This window comes from Arachis ipaensis, chromosome B8 (assembly GCF_059453495.1).
Source record: "Arachis ipaensis isolate K30076 ecotype BB chromosome B8, ASM5945349v1, whole genome shotgun sequence".
Lineage (NCBI taxonomy): Eukaryota > Viridiplantae > Streptophyta > Magnoliopsida > Fabales > Fabaceae > Arachis > Arachis ipaensis.
The window spans coordinates 92,733,363-92,756,346 of record NC_142443.1 but is presented as its reverse complement, the minus strand read 5'-3'; positions in this window follow the sequence as shown (position 1 = coordinate 92,756,346).

The window sequence follows — 22,984 nt, the reverse complement described above, 5'->3', positions numbered from 1 at the left end:
AAAGCACCCCTAAGGATTTACTTGCTCAAGCCTCTTTCCTTGACACACTTCAACCACAAGCATTTACTAGGATAACAACTCTTTGAGTTTTTGTTTCTTTCTTTCTTTTTCTGCCTAGTAATTGATGCTCAGAGCCTTGGGCCATATTCTTTTTGTCTTTGTATTTTCTTTTCTTTCTTTTGTTTTGTTTGCTGCTTCTTGGATCAATAAATTTTTTAGAATCTCCACAATACTTCTTTGAACTTCATGTCCCGCCTATGAGCTCCCATGCAAGTTTTCACAAGCATGCAACCTCAATACATAATCATACAACTAGAACCACCACTTCTCCTAATCTTTTGCTTGCCTCAAAATTGTTTAATTCCTCAATCCTTCTTTTTAAAGAACTTTCATGTGATGCATTTCTTGGAAATTGAGTGCAAACAGGTTTTGAAGATGAGAATGTTGTGAATGATCAAACATCTTGCTTATTGAATTATAAAGAAAGAAATTATACTATGCATGCAGGCACGGGTATATAGAAAGAAATTATACTATGCAGACAGGCAGGGCAATTAAGGATACAATCCAACTTTCAATCACAGCAATATTTGATGTAGAATAATCACTTAACAATACAACCTGTTGGAGTTCAATTGCTTTCCTTCTTCTCATCATCATCATTGCTGGCCTTTATGTTCATCTTTCACCTCTTTGACTGATGATGCTAAACATCTCCAAAAGCTTATATGATACTCTGCAGTGATATTGAAAGTTGCTTGTTCCCCAAGCACTTGGAAACAATGGTTAATTTTCATGATTTATTTGCGGGCTTTTTGAACTTACTTTGGTGTGGGAACACCAAACTTAGTACCTTGCCAATGGTTAACCATTTGTGATAATTTCTTTTTCTTTTTCAAAAGAAATAGAACTGAAAACTAAGAACAAACAGTAAAATGGTTAACTAGTTCATCCATTACGCTTGAAGCCTACATTATGCAGAAAGTGAGAATGTGTGTTTTAATGGGGTTTTGGTGGACACCAAACTTAGAATCCTTCATTCTCCCTTAGATTGTTTTGGTGTGCAACACCAAACTTAGCTTCTTGCATTATAGATAAAACTAATTAACCTTTTTATTAAAATAGTTATGAACAGAAACTACGTCGGGTTGGGTTGCCTCCCAACAAGCGCTCTTTTATTGTCACTAGCTTGACATCCTTCACTCTGTGCTCATGGAAGTTGAGGCTTCTGTTGCCTTAGGTTTCCTCCTCTTGCTATGGGCTTCCTTCCCTCTATTTCTCTTTCCATAGCCTTCTTATTTTCCTCCATGACTCCCTTCTCTTTCAACACAGCATCCTTTTCATGGCTCTTTGGGTTCAGAGTCCCCTTTTTCTCACCCAATTCAGCAAGGTTTTGCACTAATTGTTCCACCTGCCTTTCAAGTCTTCTGAGTGAAGCCTCCTGGTTCTTGCTTATCATCTCTTGATGCTTCTTTATTTCTTCCCGCTCTATTGCCATCATTTCTTGAATTTTGATGGACCTCTCCATCAGCAATTCTAGAATATAGATCCTTTGAAAGGTTGGAAGTGGTTGTGGCAATTGTGGTGGTTGATGAAGGTCATTTTGAGCGAATGGTGAGGTAGGACGGGGTTGGAAGTGTGTGTGATTGTTGTTGTGGGGGTGCGTTTTAAGTTGATTTTTGAAGTTGGGATTGTTGCAGTTGAAGTCCCTTGGTCTTTGGTTTTGGTTCTCAACCCCCCTCCCATTAGAATGAGTTCTCCAAGGTGGATTGTACACATCATTCTGAGGCCTGTTCTGGAGCATGCTAGAGTGATTGCTTGGAGCTTGTAGTTGCTCATAGCTTTGTTGCTCATGGTTAATGGCCCCAAAGCTGTGTTCAGCTTGATTACACCCATATGAGCTTTGAGTCAGGTTGTATGTATGTACTACAGCATGTCTCATCTCAGTGATTTTTCTAGCCATCATATCTAATTGTTGTAGAGTCTGCTGATGCATCTGCTTGTTTTGGCGTATTACTGCACGAGCACCTTCAATTTCTTTCTCTAATGGATGCACTTCTGCCTCTTGCTTAACAACTCTTTGTGATGGGTTAAATTTGACTAGGAGTCCATTCATCAGTTCTTCCCATCCGATAATGCTTCCTTGTGGAAATGCTTCAAACCATTGGGCAACATCATTCATGGCTATGGATAGTTGCTTCGAACTATGGGTTACATTATCATCCAAGGTGGGGGTATTACTCTCATGATTGCTAGAATTTGTTGAGTTCCCTTCCATGATCTGCACAGTCACAACCAATTCAAGTGATGATAGAGTATATTCAGGCCAGGATATGATTGAAGGATCAGTTGACACAAAGTATCAAACAGTTGGCAAACTTGAGAGAGTAATGAACGAAAACCACTCCTCTCGTTTGTTTTTCAAGCTATGAAAATCATATTCAGCAGGATGAGCCAAGGAAATTTCACTCTATTGCTAGAATGAGGTTTCTATTAGCTCAGGCAAAACTTCAAACAGTTAGTGGGTTAGTCAAAAATTAAAGAAAAAGCGCTTGATCTAGATCACCACCTCACTTAATCATTGTCAATCTATTCAATCCCCGGCAACGGCGCCAAAAACTTGATGAGTATTTTGGTGAAAAATTAATTTCCCCCAAAACACACAAATCTAACCGGCAAGTGTACCGGGTCGTATCAAGTAATAAAAACTCACGGGAGTGAGGTCGATCCCACAGGGATTGAAGGATTGAGCAATTTTAGTTTAGTGGTTGATTTAGTCAAGCGAATCAAGATTTGGTTGATGGTTTTGTGACTTGCAGAATGTAAATTGCATGAAAGTAAAGAGAACAAGAAATAAATTGCTGAAACGTAAAGAACAAGAAATTAAATGGCAGAAACTTAGAGTGCAAGAAATGTAAATTGCGGAATCTTAAAGTGCAAGGAATGTAAATTGCTTGATATGTAAAGGGGATTGGGACGTGGATTTGCAGTAATTAAACAAGGAAAAGTTAAATTGCATCAAACAGAAGAGTAAAAGGGGATTGGGATTGGATCGGATCTTATAGCAGAAAAGTAAATGAACATGGAAAGTAAGAAACAGAATGTAAATTGGAGATTTGGATCTCAGGACCCAGAGACTAGAAAACTAAGTCTAGATCTCAATGCCTTCCTAGATCCAATAAGAACAATTGCAAGGGAATTGTAAATTTCAAAGAGAATAGATGAAGAGCAATTAACCGGAAATGAAATTCAATTAACAGTAAAGAAATAGAGAGATCCAAGATTGAGATTGAAACCGAATTTCTTCAATTCTCCAATCCAAGATCCAAGACAATTGCAATTGAAATAGAAAGCAATAAAATGAAGAGGAGGAAAAGTGAATTCTCCTTCCCCAAGACAAAGAAATTAAAGTTCACTCAATATCAAAAGCTCTCTGATGACAAGTCATCCTAGCCCATTTTAACTAGTCTTTTTCTTTTGTTTTCATTAGAATTATGCACTTTCTTGAGCTACAAGCAAGCTAATTGAGTAGATTTTCATGTTTCCCTTGATTAAATCAACCATATATGAATTCATGCCATTTCATGAGGTTTTATGCTATATTTGTTGCATATTATGAAAGAATGAATATCTCATGATTTTGAGCATAGCTTTGATGAGTTTGGTTGATTAATGATAGGTGAAGAAAGCTTGGAGAAAGGTTGAAGCAAGAAGGAATGGCTAGGAGTGAAGAGAGGACAATGGAATAAGTGAAATTGAACCAGGAAGCAAAAAGCTGGACCTAAAGTTAGCATCAAACTTTTGCACAAACTTTTGGTTGAAAAGTTAGCCCCAACGTTAGCCCCCTAACTTGGAGGCTAACGTTGGAACTTGAAAATTCTCCCCTGGGCACCAAAAGTTTGCGCCAACGTTAGCCCCCTAACTTGGAGGCTAACGTTGGCACATGAATTCCTCCCTGGCCATCCAACGTTTGCGCCAACGTTAGCCCCCTAACTTGGAGGCTAACGTTGGCACATGAATTCCTCCCTGGCCATCCAACGTTTGCGGCAACGTTAGACCCCTAACTTGGAGGCTAATGTTGGCGCATGAAAATTCAATGGGGAAGGAGCAAAAGTTTGCGCCAACGTTAGCCCCCTAACTTGGTGGCTAACGTTGGCGCCACAAGCACACTAGGCAAGGCCAACGTTAGGGTCAAAGTTAGACCCCTAACGTTGGCACCAACGTTGATATCAGAAAACTTTGCTAGCTGATATGAAAAGTTGGAGCCAAAGTTAGGCCCCTAACTTTGGCTCAAACTTTTGGTCCAACTTTTGCTAACCTCAAAACCGGTTCAATTGGTTCACTTTGGTTCTTCTCCAAACTTCAAGAGCAATCAACCAAGGCCTCTTTCAACCCAATTCCACCAAGAGCAAAGGCCCAAATCAAGGCTTGAAGATCATTTGAAGAAAGTGTATAAATAGGATAGAATTCAAGTTCTTCGGAGAGCTTTTCTTTTAGAATTTTCATAAGAGTTTTCAGAGAGTTTTTGTTATTGAGTGAACTTTAATTTCTTTGTCTTGGGAAGGAGAATTCACTTCTCTTTCTCTCAGTTTTATTGCTTTCAATTTCAATTACAATTGTCTTGGATTTTGGGTTGGAGAATTGAAGAAATTCTGTTTCAATCTCAACCTTGGATCTCTCTGTTTATTTACTGAAATTGAATTTCTGTTTCCATCACTTGCTTCTCATCTAATTTCTTTGCAATTTACAATTTCCTTGCAACTGTTCTTGTTGGATCTAGGAAGGCATTGAGATCTAGACTTGGTTTTCTAGTCTCTGGGTCCTGAGATCCAAATCTCCAATTTACATTCTGTTTCTTGCTTTCCATGTTCATTTACTTTTCTGCTATAAGATCCGATCCAATCCCAATTCCCTTTTACTCTTTTGTTTGATGCAAGTTACTTTTCTTTGTTTAATTTCTGCAAATCCACTTCCCAATCCCCTTTACATTCCGAGTCATTTACATTTCTTGCACTTTAAGATTCCGCAATTTACATTTCTTGCACTCTAAGTTTCTGCTATTTAATTTCTTGTTCTTTAAGTTTCAGCAATTTATTTCTTGTTCTCTTTACTTCAATGCAATTTAATTTCTGCAAGTCACAAAACCATCAACCAAATCTTGATTCGCTTGACTAAATTAACCACTAAGCTAAAATTGCTCAATCCTTCAATCCCTGTGGGATCGACCTCACTCCCGTGAGTTTTTATTACTTGATACGACCCGGTACACTTGCCGGTTAGATTTGTGTGTTTTGGGAGAAATTTATTTTTCACCAAAATATCTCATCAAGCTTTTGGCGCCGTTGCCGGGGACTGATTAGATTGACAATGATTAAGTGAGGTGGTAATCTAGATCAAGCACTTTTTCTTTAAGTTTGATTAACCCACTAACTGTTTGATTTTTTGCTTAAACTAACTAACACTTCAATCTGGCAGTAAATTGAAGTGTCACTGGTTTTGTGCATTTCTCATGCTCTGCTTGTATGTCAGGTACAAGAAGAACCATACCCAATTTTCATGAACAAGACGAAAGAACTCTCAGGAGGTTAAGAAGAGCTGAAAGAGGGAAAAATATTGTTGGAGAAGAGGAATCAGACGAAGAATTCCAAGAGATGGAGGAACAGTTAACCAATCCACCAGGTGGAGAAGACAACAACAATGGCAACCCACCCCAGAGGAGAGTTTTGGCTTCCTATACCTTTGCAAATCCTAGACATTGTGGGAGCAGCATCCTGGCTCCAAATGTCAATGCTAACAATTTTGAACTCAAGCCACAACTCATCACTTTGGTTCAGAACAACTGCTCTTTTGGTGGAGGACCACTTGAGGACCCGCACCAACATTTGTCCACTTTCTTGAGGATATGCAACACTGTCAAAACTAATGGAGTGCCCCCTGACAGTTACAAACTGATGCTATTCCCATTTTCTCTCAGGGACAAGGCCACTCAATGGTTGGAATCGTTTCCAAGGGACAGCATTAACAACTGGGATGATTTGGTAACTAAGTTCCTTGCAAAATTTTATCCACCTCAGAGGATTATAAGGTTAAAGGCTGAGGTACAAACATTTACACAAATGGAGGCCGAACCCATCTATGAGGCATGGGAGAGGTACAAGGCTTTGATAAGGAAATGTCCCCCTGCCATGTTTAATGAGTGGGAGAAGCTTCAAAACTTCTATGAAGGCTTAACACTAAAATCCCAGGAAGCTTTGGATCATTCAGCTAGAGGTTCTTTGCAACTCATGAAAACTGCAGAAGAGGCTCAAGAACTCATTGATATGGTGTCCAACAACCAATATTTCTTTGCTCATCAAAGAGGCCTCCAACCATCACAAAGGAGAGGAGTAATGGAGCTAGAAGGAGTGGATTCAATCCTAGCTCAAAACAAGATGATGCAGCAGCAAATTCAACAACAATTTGAGCAAATGGCCAAGAGGATTGATAGTCTCCAAGTTGCAGCAGTTAACACTGGCCAACCATCAACCACTTGGGGACAGAGTGAAGAAACTCAAGAAGAACAACAACAAGAGCAAGTACAGTATATGCACAACCAAGGACCAAATGAAGTGTATGGTGATACATACAATCCATCCTGGAAGAACCACCCAAAACCAACAACCATGGCAGAGGAACTCAAACCAACACAACCCAAGAAGCAACCAAAATCACAACCAGCAGCAGACTAACCAAAACCCCTACAGAAAACCTCAGAACAACTACCCCAACCTCAACCAATACCAATCTAATAACCAACCCACCAACCAAACTGCCTACCATCCACCACCCACATCTCATAACCCACCTCAAGTATCACCTGAAGCCCAAAGAATCACTCACTTGGAGGCCATGATAGACAAAATGCTGAAACACCAGGAAATGGTAGCCAAGAATCAGGAAGCTTCCCTGAAGAGCCTAGAGAGACAGATGGGGCAACTCTCCAAGCAAGTATCTATTGAGAGACCTTCAAACTCACTGCCCAGTGACACAATTCCAAATCCCAAGGAGGAATGCAAGGCAATACAATTAAGGAGTGGGAGGACATTGATAAGCAACAATGACACTACAAGAAAGCAAGCAGAGAATATCAAAGAACCAATGGAGGATGAGAATCAAACAAAGGCAGATAAGGCTAAGAAGCAAGTTGTGATGCCAAACAAAAGCACTGAGAAACTTAAAGAGAAAGACAACCAGCCACATAGCTCAAAGGAAGTAGCTCAGGGGCAGCAGCAAATAGGAAAAAGCATCACACCTCCACTGCCATATCCCCAGAGGTTCAACAAAGAGGTTAAAGACTAGCATTTTCACAAATTCCTTGAGATTTTTAAGAAGCTGGAAATCAATATCCCCTTGGCTGAAGCACTTGAGCAAATGCCTCTATATTCCAAATTTCTGAAGGATCTTATCAACAAGAAAAGAAGCTGGGATGAGAAAGAAACCATAATGATTACTGAGGAATGCAGGGCCTTGATTCAAAAGGGGCTTCCTCCCAAGCTTGAGGACCCAGGAAGCTTCCTGTTGCCTTGCACCATTGGGGAATTGACCATCACTAAAGCAATGTGCGATCTCGGAGCAAGTATTAACTTAATACCATCCTCCTTGGTGAAAAAGCTGCATATAGAGGAAGTCAAACCAGTACAAATGTCTCTGGAGCTGGTAGACAAGTCAATGGTATACCCCAGAGGTGTAATTGAAAATCTTTTGGTCAAGGTGGACAGTTTTATATACCCTGCTGATTTTGTGGTTTTAGAATCAAACGATGATGATGGTAACTCTGTTATACTGGGAAGGCCATTCATGGCCACTGCTAGAGCTATCATAGACGTAGAGGAAGGGGAATTAACTCTCAGGATGCATGACCAGAGTGTCACTCTGAAGGTGTTACCAGAGGCACAATTTAGCAAGGAAAAGAAAGACTATATGAAAAATGACCAGGAAAGTCACAGCAACATCCCAATGCTTAGGATTGTGCAGACTGATGAAAAAGCCCAAGAGGATATTAGAGTACTGGCCACTGAGAAGAGAGGTCCCCAAGGAATGCCTACAGCCAGAAAAGAAAGATCAACAAAAGGAAAGATGAAGAGCAGAAACAAAGCAAAAAGGGGCTGGAAGAATAGAAAGATTCCAACAGAGGGGCTTTCTAAAGGTGACAAAGTGCAACTGATATATCAACAGCTGGGGGCAAATCAACAAACCGAGGATTACTACACTGTCAGCAACATACTATCATTAGAGCATGCTGAAATTGAACACCAGAGAACAAAGAAGAGGATCACGGTCAGGGGAGACAAATTGAGGCCCTACAAGCACCAACCACCATAAAAGAAAGCCTCAATGTCAAGCTAGTGACAATAAAAGAGTGCTCCATGGGAGGCAACCCATGCTTTAAGATTCATGTCATTTTAAATTCAATAAGTTATGATCATTTGAGCATGAATTCTTTTATCTTTTCATGAACATGTCCATTGACTGCATACACTGTTATGAAACATATACTAAGTTTGGTGTACCTCCAAGCACACTAAACCAATGTTACAAAGAATTTTGTTTCACATACTTAAAATGTCTTGATAAAGCATATGGCCAAACACTAAGTTTGGTGTCCACATAGCTTCATGAAAATTTGAAACTCATGCATCAATAATCATACATTTGTTATTTTCCAAAACCTTATAAATAGAAAAATTCTTATTCGGTAATGAAGGCATTAATTGTGATGTACCCTTTGACAAGAAACAAGTTTGGTGTTCATCAAACTTTGATGCACCGATTTAAGGATACAATTGATCCTTCATGAAAAAAAGAAAAAAAAAAGTGTAATGAAAACAATTCTTATGAACATGTAACATTTGAACTTCACTAGTTGGAGGAAGAGACTCATTTCTTTATACATTACCAAACATTAAGTTGGTGTCCTCCAAAGAGAGTGTCACGGTTCAAATGAGATAAGAATTGATGGTTCACAAAGTTTTAATAAAAAGCACACCCTTGCTACGGTTGGATAAGACTAATGTATGTTGTCTTGTTGTGGTGACTAGGAGGTCAAAGAATCTTCAAAGAAAAAGACAAGACAAAGGAAAGCATAGCATAAGGACAAAATCCCATCACATGCTTCAAGAAAGAAATCTGCCACTCCTTGAGAATGATCACGGCAAAGGCAAGGGGAGGAGCAAATTTTGTCTTCATTCATCCATACATGCACACCTTTGATCCCCATAGTGTCTAATTGCATCCTAGCCCTTCATTGCTCATTTAAAAGCATACCACCTTCAAGCCATGCACATGACCGAATCACTTCTCAACATAACAAGCTTTGTGCAACCTTTCTCTTACTTTAAACTCCAACCACTTAAACTTCTCTTCTTAATTTCTTGTCATAGCAAGTCCGGACCTAATCTCTTTTTCCTCCAAACACACATCAAACTCTCCAACATTCTTCACATTCCCTCTCAACCAACCAAGTGATCATGGCATCCTCCTCAAGAACCAAACGACAAAAAGGAAAAGATCCAATAGTGGAGGAAGAAACACATGAATATGACCAACGGAGGTTCAAGTCTTGGTTTCATCAAATGCAAATTCAATGGATGAACGAGAAAAGAGTCTATCCTGAAATTCCATTCATGTTGCCGGATGATGGATGTCAAGAAATGAAGAACAAAATCCGGAAGAGGAGATGGGAGGAACTTACATCACCAGCCACCCGAATTAATACCAATATCATAAGAGAGTTCTATGCAAATGTCCCAAGGCTTGACATGCGTGAACCCCCAACGTACAAGAGCTATGTGCGTGGGGTGGAAGTAGACTTTAGCCCGGACGCAATCAAGAAAGTCTTGAAACTAAAGTCAGTCCGCTTTGATGAACCGGGATACCAACAAAGATTGAATGAAGATCAGGATTATGAGGAGATTGCGAGAGACATTTATTTTGAGAACTCAGAATGGGAAGGAGACAACAAGAACAGATACAAGTTCCTGAAGAGATGTAACCTCACTCCGAAAGCAAAAGGATGGTATGAGTTGATGAAAAGGTCAATTCTGGGCACAGTGAACACCTCAGAAGTTAACAGGGAGAGAGCCGTGATGCTGCATTGCATCATTGTGGGAGGAGAGATAAGAGTTCATGAAATCCTTGCTAGAGACATTCAAAAGCTAGCTGAAAAGAATTCGGCCGGATCTTGGTTGTACTATCCGAGCACCATTTGGAGGTTGTGTGCAAGGGCTAAGGTTCCAATGGAAGAGGAGAATCCAATGTGGTTAAGCCAAGGCATGCCCATAACCATTGAACGGATGATGATGCCCCTTGAAGCACATCAAGGCCGAAGGCCACATGGAGGAAGGGAAGTAGAAGAACCAATGGAAGAAGAAGAGCCACACATAGAAGAAGAGCCACAAGAGGAGGAGGAACAGCCACACTTTTTCCCACATGGCAATATGGATATGACTCAAATGCAAGAAGCAATAGGGAGATTGTCTCAACAGTACACGAGAATCCAAGAAAGGCAAGAAGAATACCATTCTCTGTACATGAAAAACCAACAAGCACAAGAAGAAAGGGAGCTAAGAATAATGAACAAACAAAATGAATTCGAGTCAAGATTTCTTGCGATGCAAGAAGAACATGCCTTTCAATCTCATGAATCTTTTGGGAAGCTGGAACAAATGCAAGCTAAAAATTTGAAGGCTCTTAAGGAGTTCACAACACTCCAAGATGCAAGGTATGAAGTACAAGCCGATTACAACATCAATAGCCAAATCAAACTGAACTATATTGGAGAACATTTGCACAACATGGATCCGGCATTCCTAACTTTTGATGAATTCTTCAAAATGAGAAGTGAGGTAGAAGTGAGCAGGGCTATGAGACTCGAAGATAGAGTGGATGAGGCTATGAATAAGGCTGGCTTTTGGCAAGATCAACAGGCACCAAACAAGGATGGTGGGAACACTAGCAGCCAAGTGTATGAAAGGAGAAAGAAAAGGCATGACAAATGAAAGGTGGACTTGCTCCTTGTTCATCACTACAAAGAAAAAAAAAGCATGCATTCTATCTGTTCTAAGTTGTCTTTGCATTTCTAAGTAGTTCTTCTTAATTAAAAGCCTTTGCATTGTGTTTGTTTCTTTTAAAATAAGTAGGCTAGTTTATGTGTGTGCTTGTGTGTTTATTTTCACTTGACAAGAAGCATGTGTTGTCCCCTGCATCTTTAAATTCAATAAAAGAACAGTTTGAAGGTGAAGTAAAATAGTCTCTGTTAGTTAGAAGTGGAATAAAAGTAAATGGTGGTATGTGTGTGATTGTATAATAGCTCACTTTTAGTGAATAAAGAGCTAGGATATCTCCTTCTAAGTAAAGAGTGGCCTACTGTCTAAGAATCTCAATTCAATTAAATTCCTTGGTTAGAAAGAAAAACCAAAAAGAAGGAAAGAAGAAAAAGATAGCCAAAAAGTGGCAGAACAAAAGAAAAACAAAAAGAAACAAAGCTGGACACCAATAGCTTGAACTTTGAAATATATGCCTGTGATGTCTTTGTACTAGGATCTGCTTGGATTAGTAAGCTCTTAGGAGTGCCTCAACACTCGGTGACTTGGGTTAACTAATCCGGGATCATCAGCTGAAAGTCCACTATCAAGAGCAACCTAACTACAAGGCATTTAGTAACCCAAAGAGGTGTTGGGCATCATTGTTTTAAGAAGGAATGTGAGCCAAGTGTCTATGGTGAATAATGTGTCAAGTATAAAGAAAAGAAAATGAACTTGCTACACATGACACTCAAATAAAGCTTATGAACAAAGTAATAGCCAAGGATAAAGGAATAATGAGAAGTCATAGCAGTATGTCACTTGAAGCTTGAAGGAGACTTTCTAGGCCTAGGAGTCAATAAGAAGTGAGTATTTGCATATCCGCACAAAACCCCATGAACTATCAATGATACTCTGCTAGCATGAACATCCTCTTCCATTTCATTCTTTTTTCTCAATAAATCTTTTCTTGCTTGGGGACAAGCAAGCTTTAAGTTTGGTGTTGTGATGACAAGTCATCCTAGCCCATTTTAACTAGTCTTTTTCTTTTGTTTTCATTAGAATTATGCACTTTCTTGAGCTACAAGCAAGCTAATTGAGTAGATTTTCATGTTTCCCTTGATTAAATCAACCATATATGAATTCATGCCATTTCATGAGGTTTTATGCTATATTTGTTGCATATTATGAAAGAATGAATATCTCATGATTTTGAGCATAGCTTTGATGAGTTTGGTTGATTAATGATAGGTGAAGAAAGCTTGGAGAAAGGTTGAAGCAAGAAGTAATGGCTAGGAGTGAAGAGAGGACAATGGAATAAGTGAAATTGAACCAGGAAGCAAAAAGCTGGACCTAAAGTTAGCATCAAACTTTTGCACAAACTTTTGGTTGAAAAGTTAGCCCCAAGGTTAGCCCCCTAACTTGGAGGCTAACGTTGGAACTTGAAAATTCTCCCCTGGGCACCAAAAGTTTGCGCCAACGTTAGCCCCCTAACTTGGAGGCTAACGTTGGCACATGAATTCCTCCCTGGCCATCCAACGTTTGCGCCAACGTTAGCCCCCTAACTTGGAGGCTAACATTGGCACATGAATTCCTCCCTGGCCATCCAACGTTTGCAGCAACGTTAGACCCCTAACTTGGAGGCTAATGTTGGCGCATGAAAATTCAATGGGGAAGGAGCAAAAGTTTGCGCCAACGTTAGCCCCCTAACTTGGTGGCTAACGTTGGCGCCACAAGCACACTAGGCAAGGCCAACGTTAGGGTCAAAGTTAGACCCCTAACGTTGGCACCAACGTTGATATCAGAAAACTTTGCTAGCTGATATGAAAAGTTGGAGCCAAAGTTAGGCCCCTAACTTTGGCTCAAACTTTTGGTCCAACTTTTGCTAACCTCAAAACCGGTTCAATTGGTTCACTTTGGTTCTTCTCCAAACTTCAAGAGCAATCAACCAAGGCCTCTTTCAACCCAATTCCACCAAGAGCAAAGGCCCAACTCAAGGCTTGAAGATCATTTGAAGAAAGTGTATAAATAGGATAGAATTCAAGTTCTTCGGAGAGCTTTTCTTTTAGAATTTTCATAAGAGTTTTCAGAGAGTTTTTGTTATTGAGTGAACTTTAATTTCTTTGTCTTGGGAAGGAGAATTCACTTCTCTTTCTCTCAGTTTTATTGCTTTCAATTTCAATTACAATTGTCTTGGATTTTGGGTTGGAGAATTGAAGAAATTCTGTTTCAATCTCAACCTTGGATCTCTCTGTTTATTTACTGAAATTGAATTTCTGTTTCCATCACTTGCTTCTCATCTAATTTCTTTGCAATTTACAATTTCCTTGCAACTGTTCTTGTTGGATCTAGGAAGGCATTGAGATCTAGACTTGGTTTTCTAGTCTCTGGGTCTTGAGATCCAAATCTCCAATTTACATTCTGTTTCTTGCTTTCCATGTTCATTTACTTTTCTGCTATAAGATCCGATCCAATCCCAATTCCCTTTTACTCTTTTGTTTGATGCAAGTTACTTTTCTTTGTTTAATTTCTGCAAATCCACTTCCCAATCCCCTTTACATTCCGAGTCATTTACATTTCTTGCACTTTAAGATTCCGCAATTTACATTTCTTGCACTCTAAGTTTCTGCTATTTAATTTCTTGTTCTTTAAGTTTCAGCAATTTATTTCTTGTTCTCTTTACTTCAATGCAATTTAATTTCTGCAAGTCACAAAACCATCAACCAAATCTTGATTCGCTTGACTAAATTAACCACTAAGCTAAAATTGCTCAATCCTTCAATCCCTGTGGGATCGACCTCACTCCCGTGAGTTTTTATTACTTGATACGACCCGGTACACTTGCCGGTTAGATTTGTGTGTTTTGGGAGAAATTTATTTTTCACCAAAATATCTCATCAAGTTTTTGGCGCCGTTGCCGGGGATTGATTAGATTGACAATGATTAAGTGAGGTGGTAATCTAGATCAAGCACTTTTTCTTTAAGTTTGATTAACCCACTAACTGTTTGATTTTTTGCTTAAACTAACTAACACTTCAATCTGGCAGTAAATTGAAGTGTCACTGGTTTTGTGCATTTCTCATGCTCTGCTTGTATGTCAGGTACAAGAAGAACCATACCCAATTTTCATGAACAAGACGAAAGAACTCTCAGGAGGTTAAGAAGAGCTGAAAGAGGGAAAAATATTGTTGGAGAAGAGGAATCAGACGAAGAATTCCAAGAGATGGAGGAACAGTTAACCAATCCACCAGGTGGAGAAGACAACAACAATGGCAACCCACCCCAGAGGAGAGTTTTGGCTTCCTATACCTTTGCAAATCCTAGACATTGTGGGAGCAGCATCCTGGCTCCAAATGTCAATGCTAACAATTTTGAACTCAAGCCACAACTCATCACTTTGGTTCAGAACAACTGCTCTTTTGGTGGAGGACCACTTGAGGACCCGCACCAACATTTGTCCACTTTCTTGAGGATATGCAACACTGTCAAAACTAATGGAGTGCCCCCTGACAGTTACAAACTGATGCTATTCCCATTTTCTCTCAGGGACAAGGCCACTCAATGGTTGAAATCGTTTCCAAGGGACAGCATTAACAACTGGGATGATTTGGTAACTAAGTTCCTTGCAAAATTTTATCCACCTCAGAGGATTATAAGGTTAAAGGCTGAGGTACAAACATTTACACAAATGGAGGCCGAACCCATCTATGAGGCATGGGAGAGGTACAAGGCTTTGATAAGGAAATGTCCCCCTGCCATGTTTAATGAGTGGGAGAAGCTTCAAAACTTCTATGAAGGCTTAACACTAAAATCCCAGGAAGCTTTGGATCATTCAGCTGGAGGTTCTTTGCAACTCATGAAAACTGCAGAAGAGGCTCAAGAACTCATTGATATGGTGTCCAACAACCAATATTTCTTTGCTCATCAAAGAGGCCTCCAACCATCACAAAGGAGAGGAGTAATGGAGCTAGAAGGAGTGGATTCAATCCTAGCTCAAAACAAGATGATGCAGCAGCAAATTCAACAACAATTTGAGCAAATGGCCAAGAGGATTGATAGTCTCCAAGTTGCAGCAGTTAACACTAGCCAACCATCAACCACTTGGGGACAGAGTGAAGAAACTCAAGAAGAACAACAACAAGAGCAAGTACAGTATATGCACAACCAAGGACCAAATGAAGTGTATGGTGATACATACAATCCATCCTGGAAGAACCACCCAAAACCAATAACCATGGCAGAGGAACTCAAACCAACACAACCCAAGAAGCAACCAAAATCACAACCAGCAGCAGACTAACCAAAACCCCTACAGAAAACCTCAGAACAACTACCCCAACCTCATCCAATACCAATCTAATAACCAACCCACCAACCAAACTGCCTACCATCCACCACCCACATCTCATAACCCACCTCAAGTATCACCTGAAGCCCAAAGAATCACTCACTTGGAGGCCATGATAGACAAAATGCTGAAACACCAAGAAATGGTAGCCAAGAATCAGGAAGCTTCCCTGAAGAGCCTAGAGAGACAGATGGGGCAACTCTCCAAGCAAGTATCTATTGAGAGACCTTCAAACTCACTGCCCAGTGACACAATTCCAAATCCCAAGGAGGAATGCAAGGCAATACAATTAAGGAGTGGGAGGACATTGATAAGCAACAATGACACTACAAGGAAGCAAGCAGAGAATATCAAAGAACCAATGGAGGATGAGAATCAAACAAAGGCAGATAAGGCTAAGAAGCAAGTTGTGATGCCAAACAAAAGCACTGAGAAACTTAAAGAGAAAGACAACCAGCCACATAGCTCAAAGGAAGTAGCTCAGGGGCAGCAGCAAATAGGAAAAAGCATCACACCTCCACTGCCATATCCCCAGAGGTTCAACAAAGAGGTTAAAGACCAGCATTTTCACAAATTCCTTGAGATTTTTAAGAAGCTGGAAATCAATATCCCCTTGGCTGAAGCACTTGAGCAAATGCCTCTATATTCCAAATTTCTGAAGGATCTTATCAACAAGAAAAGAAGCTGGGATGAGAAAGAAACCATAATGATTACTGAGGAATGCAAGGCCTTGATTCAAAAGGGGCTTCCTCCCAAGCTTGAGGACCCAGGAAGCTTCCTGTTGCCTTGCACCATTGGGGAATTGACCATCACTAAAGCAATGTGCGATCTCGGAGCAAGTATTAACTTAATACCATCCTCCTTGGTGAAAAAGCTGCATATAGAGGAAGTCAAACCAGTACAAATGTCTCTGGAGCTGGTAGACAAGTCAATGGTATACCCCAGAGGTGTAATTGAAAATCTTTTGGTCAAGGTGGACAGTTTTATATACCCTGCTGATTTTGTGGTTTTAGAATCAAACGATGATGATGGTAACTCTGTTATACTGGGAAGGCCATTCTTGGCCACTGCTAGAGCTATCATAGACGTAGAGGAAGGGGAATTAACTCTCAGGATGCATGACCAGAGTGTCACTCTGAAGGTGTTACCAGAGGCACAATTTAGCAAGGAAAAGAAAGACTATATGAAAAATGACCAGGAAAGTCACAGCAACATCCCAATGCTAAGGATTGTGCAGACTGATGAAAAAGCCCAAGAGGATATTAGAGTACTGGCCACTGAGAAGAGAGGTCCCCAAGGAAAGCCTACAGCCAGAAAAGAAAGATCAACAAAAGGAAAGATGAAGAGCAGAAACAAAGCAAAAAGGGGCTGGAAGAATAGAAAGATTCCAACAGAGGGGCTTTCTAAAGGTGACAAAGTGCAACTGATATATCAACAGCTGGGGGCAAATCAACAAACCGAGGATTACTACACTGTCAGCAACATACTATCATTAGAGCATGCTGAAATTGAACACCAGAGAACAAAGAAGAGGATCACGGTCAGGGGAGACAAATTGAGGCCCTACAAGCACCAACCACCATAAAAGAAAGCCTCAATGTCAAGCTAGTGACAATAAAAGAGCGCTCCATGGGAGGCAACCCATGCTTTAAGATTCATGTCATTTTAAATTCAATAAGTTATGATCATTTGAGCATGAATTCTTTTCTCTTTTCATGAACATGTCCATTGACTGCATACACTGTTATGAAACATATACTAAGTTTGGTGTACCTCCAAGCACACTAAACCAATGTTACAAAGAATTTTGTTTCACATACTTAAAATGTCTTGATAAAGCATATGGCCAAACACTAAGTTTGGTGTCCACATAGCTTCATGAAAATTTGAAACTCATGCATCAATAATCATACATTTGTTATTTTCCAAAACCTTATAAATAGAAAAATTCTTATTCGGTAATGAAGGCATTAATTGTGATGTACCCTTTGACAAGAAACAATTTTGGTGTTCATCAAACTTTGATGCACCGATTTAAGGATACAATTGATCCTTCATGAAAAAAAGAAAAAAAAAAGTGTAATGAAAACAATTCTTATGAACATGTAACATTTGAACTTCACTAGTTGGAGGAAGAGACTCATTTCTTTATACATTACCAAACATTAAGTTGGTGTCCTCCAAAGAGAGTGTCACGGTTCAAATGAGATAAGAATTGATGGTTCACAAAGTTTTAATAAAAAGCACACCCTTGCTACGGTTGGATAAGACTAATGTATGTTGTCTTGTTGTGGTGACTAGGAGGTCAAAGAATCTTCAAAGAAAAAGACAAGACAAAGGAAAGCATAGCATAAGGACAAAATCCCATCACATGCTTCAAGAAAGAAATCTGCCACTCCTTGAGAATGATCACGGCAAAGGCAAGGGGAGGAGCAAATTTTGTCTTCATTCATCCATACATGCACACCTTTGATCCCCATAGTGTCTAATTGCATCCTAGCCCTTCATTGCTCATTTAAAAGCATACCACCTTCAAGCCATGCACATGACCGAATCACTTCTCAACATAACAAGCTTTGTGCAACCTTTCTCTTACTTTAAACTCCAACCACTTAAACTTCTCTTCTTAATTTCTTGTCATAGCAAGTCCGGACCTAATCTCTTTTTCCTCCAAACACACATCAAACTCTCCAACATTCTTCACATTCCCTCTCAACCAACCAAGTGATCATGGCATCCTCCTCAAGAACCAAACGACAAAAAGGAAAAGATCCAATAGTGGAGGAAGAAACACATGAATATGACCAACGGAGGTTCAAGTCTTGGTTTCATCAAATGCAAATTCAATGGATGAACGAGAAAAGAATCTATCCTGAAATTCCATTCATGTTGCCGGATGATGGATGTCAAGAAATGAAGAACAAAATCCGGAAGAGGAGATGGGAGGAACTTACATCACCAGCCACCCGAATTAATACCAATATCATAAGAGAGTTCTATGCAAATGTCCCAAGGCTTGACATGCGTGAACCCCCAACGTACAAGAGCTATGTGCGTGGGGTGGAAGTAGACTTTAGCCCGGACGCAATCAAGAAAGTCTTGAAACTAAAGTCAGTCCGCTTTGATGAACCGGGATACCAACAAAGATTGAATGAAGATCAGGATTATGAGGAGATTGCGAGAGACATTTGTTTTGAGAACTCAGAATGGGAAGGAGACAACAAGAACAGATACAAGTTCCTGAAGAGATGTAACCTCACTCCGAAAGCAAAAGGATGGTATGAGTTGATGAAAAGGTCAATTCTGGGCACAGTGAACACCTCAGAAGTTAACAGGGAGAGAGCCGTGATGCTGCATTGCATCATTGTGGGAGGAGAGATAAGAGTTCATGAAATCCTTGCTAGAGACATTCAAAAGCTAGCTGAAAAGAATTCGGCCGGATCTTGGTTGTACTATCCGAGCACCATTTGGAGGTTGTGTGCAAGGGCTAAGGTTCCAATGGAAGAGGAGAATCCAATGTGGTTAAGCCAAGGCATGCCCATAACCATTGAACGGATGATGATGCCCCTTGAAGCACATCAAGGCCGAAGGCCACATGGAGGAAGGGAAGTAGAAGAACCAATGGAAGAAGAAGAGCCACACATAGAAGAAGAGCCACAAGAGGAGGAGGAACAGCCACACTTTTTCCCACATGGCAATATGGATATGACTCAAATGCAAGAAGCAATAGGGAGATTGTCTCAACAGTACACGAGAATCCAAGAAAGGCAAGAAGAATACCATTCTCTGTACATGAAAAACCAACAAGCACAAGAAGAAAGGGAGCTAAGAATAATGAACAAACAAAATGAATTCGAGTCAAGATTTCTTGCGATGCAAGAAGAACATGCCTTTCAATCTCATGAATCTTTTGGGAAGCTGGAACAAATGCAAGCTAAAAATTTGAAGGCTCTTAAGGAGTTCACAACACTCCAAGATGCAAGGTATGAAGTACAAGCCGATTACAACATCAATAGCCAAATCAAACTGAACTATATTGGAGAACATTTGCACAACATGGATCCGGCATTCCTAACTTTTGATGAATTCTTCAAAATGAGAAGTGAGGTAGAAGTGAGCAGGGCTATGAGACTCGAAGATAGAGTGGATGAGGCTATGAATAAGGCTGGCTTTTGGCAAGATCAACAGGCACCAAACAAGGATGGTGGGAACACTAGCAGCCAAGTGTATGAAAGGAGAAAGAAAAGGCATGACAAATGAAAGGTGGACTTGCTCCTTGTTCATCACTACAAAGAAAAAAAAAGCATGCATTCTATCTGTTCTAAGTTGTCTTTGCATTTCTAAGTAGTTCTTCTTAATTAAAAGCCTTTGCATTGTGTTTGTTTCTTTTAAAATAAGTAGGCTAGTTTATGTGTGTGCTTGTGTGTTTATTTTCACTTGACAAGAAGCATGTGTTGTCCCCTGCATCTTTAAATTCAATAAAAGAATAGTTTGAAGGTGAAGTAAAATAGTCTCTGTTAGTTAGAAGTGGAATAAAAGTAAATGGTGGTATGTGTGTGATTGTATAATAGCTCACTTTTAGTGAATAAAGAGCTAGGATATCTCCTTCTAAGTAAAGAGTGGCCTACTGTCTAAGAATCTCAATTCAATTAAATTCCTTGGTTAGAAAGAAAAACCAAAAAGAAGGAAAGAAGAAAAAGATAGCCAAAAAGTGGCAGAACAAAAGAAAAACAAAAAGAAACAAAGCTGGACACCAATAGCTTGAACTTTGAAATATATGCCTGTGATGTCTTTGTACTAGGATCTGCTTGGATTAGTAAGCTCTTAGGAGTGCCTCAACACTCGGTGACTTGGGTTAACTAATCCGGGATCATCAGCTGAAAGTCCACTATCAAGAGCAACCTAACTACAAGGCATTTAGTAACCCAAAGAGGTGCTGGGCATCATTGTTTTAAGAAGGAATGTGAGCCAAGTGTCTATGGTGAATAATGTGTCAAGTATAAAGAAAAGAAAATGAACTTGCTACACATGACACTCAAATAAAGCTTATGAACAAAGTAATAGCCAAGGATAAAGGAATAATGAGAAGTCATAGCAGTATGTCACTTGAAGCTTGAAGGAGACTTTCTAGGCCTAGGAGTCAATAAGAAGTGAGTATTTGCATATCCACACAAAACCCCATGAACTATCAATGATACTCTGCTAGCATGAACATCCTCTTCCATTTCATTCTTTCTTCTCAATAAATCTTTTCTTGCTTGGGGACAAGCAAGCTTTAAGTTTGGTGTTGTGATGACAAGTCATCCTAGCCCATTTTAACTAGTCTTTTTCTTTTGTTTTCATTAGAATTATGCACTTTCTTGAGCTACAAGCAAGCTAATTGAGTAGATTTTCATGTTTCCCTTGATTAAATCAACCATATATGAATTCATGCCATTTCATGAGGTTTTATGCTATATTTGTTGCATATTATGAAAGAATGAATATCTCATGATTTTGAGCATAGCTTTGATGAGTTTGGTTGATTAATGATAGGTGAAGAAAGCTTGGAGAAAGGTTGAAGCAAGAAGGAATGGCTAGGAGTGAAGAGAGGACAATGGAATAAGTGAAATTGAACCAGGAAGCAAAAAGCTGGACCTAAAGTTAGCATCAAACTTTTGCACAAACTTTTGGTTGAAAAGTTAGCCCCAACGTTAGCCCCCTAACTTGGAGGCTAACGTTGGAACTTGAAAATTCTCCCCTGGGCACCAAAAGTTTGCGCCAACGTTAGCCCCCTAACTTGGAGGCTAACGTTGGCACATGAATTCCTCCCTGGCCATCCAACGTTTGCGCCAACGTTTGCCCCCTAACTTGGAGGCTAACGTTGGCACATGAATTCCTCCCTGGCCATCCAACGTTTGCGCCAACGTTAGACCCCTAACTTGGAGGCTAACGTTGGCGCATGAAAATTCAATGGGGAAGGAGCAAAAGTTTGCGCCAACGTTAGCCCCCTAACTTGGTGGCTAACGTTGGTGCCACAAGCACACTAGGCAAGGCCAACGTTGATATCAGAAAACTTTGCTAGCTGATATGAAAAGTTGGAGCCAAAGTTAGACCCCTAACTTTGGCTCAAACTTTTGGTCCAACTTTTGCTAACCTCAAAACCGGTTCAATTGGTTCACTTTGGTTCTTCTCCAAACTTCAAGAGCAATCAACCAAGGCCTCTTTCAACCCAATTCCACCAAGAGCAAAGGCCCAACTCAAGGCTTGAAGATCATTTGAAGAAAGTGTATAAATAGGATAGAATTCAAGTTCTTCGGAGAGCTTTTCTTTTAGAATTTTCATAAGAGTTTTCAGAGAGTTTTTGTTATTGAGTGAACTTTAATTTCTTTGTCTTGGGAAGGAGAATTCACTTCTCTTTCTCTCAGTTTTATTGCTTTCAATTTCAATTACAATTGTCTTGGATTTTGGGTTGGAGAATTGAAGAAATTCTGTTTCAATCTCAACCTTGGATCTCTCTGTTTATTTACTGAAATTGAATTTCTGTTTCCATCACTTGCTTCTCATCTAATTTCTTTGCAATTTACAATTTCCTTGCAACTGTTCTTGTTGGATCTAGGAAGGCATTGAGATCTAGACTTGGTTTTCTAGTCTCTGGGTCCTGAGATCCAAATCTCCAATTTACATTCTGTTTCTTGCTTTCCATGTTCATTTACTTTTCTGCTATAAGATCCGATCCAATCCCAATTCCCTTTTACTCTTTTGTTTGATGCAAGTTACTTTTCTTTGTTTAATTTCTGCAAATCCACTTCCCAATCCCCTTTACATTCCGAGTCATTTACATTTCTTGCACTTTAAGATTCCGCAATTTACATTTCTTGCACTCTAAGTTTCTGCTATTTAATTTCTTGTTCTTTAAGTTTCAGCAATTTATTTCTTGTTCTCTTTACTTCAATGCAATTTAATTTCTGCAAGTCACAAAACCATCAACCAAATCTTGATTCGCTTGACTAAATTAACCACTAAGCTAAAATTGCTCAATCCTTCAATCCCTGTGGGATCGACCTCACTCCCGTGAGTTTTTATTACTTGATACGACCCGGTACACTTGCCGGTTAGATTTGTGTGTTTTGGGAGAAATTTATTTTTCACCAAAATATCTCATCAAGCTTTTGGCGCCGTTGCCGGGGACTGATTAGATTGACAATGATTAAGTGAGGTGGTAATCTAGATCAAGCACTTTTTCTTTAAGTTTGATTAACCCACTAACTGTTTGATTTTTTGCTTAAACTAACTAACACTTCAATCTGGCAGTAAATTGAAGTGTCACTGGTTTTGTGCATTTCTCATGCTCTGCTTGTATGTCAGGTACAAGAAGAACCATACCCAATTTTCATGAACAAGACGAAAGAACTCTCAGGAGGTTAAGAAGAGCTGAAAGAGGGAAAAATATTGTTGGAGAAGAGGAATCAGACGAAGAATTCCAAGAGATGGAGGAACAGTTAACCAATCCACCAGGTGGAGAAGACAACAACAATGGCAACCCACCCCAGAGGAGAGTTTTGGCTTCCTATACCTTTGCAAATCCTAGACATTG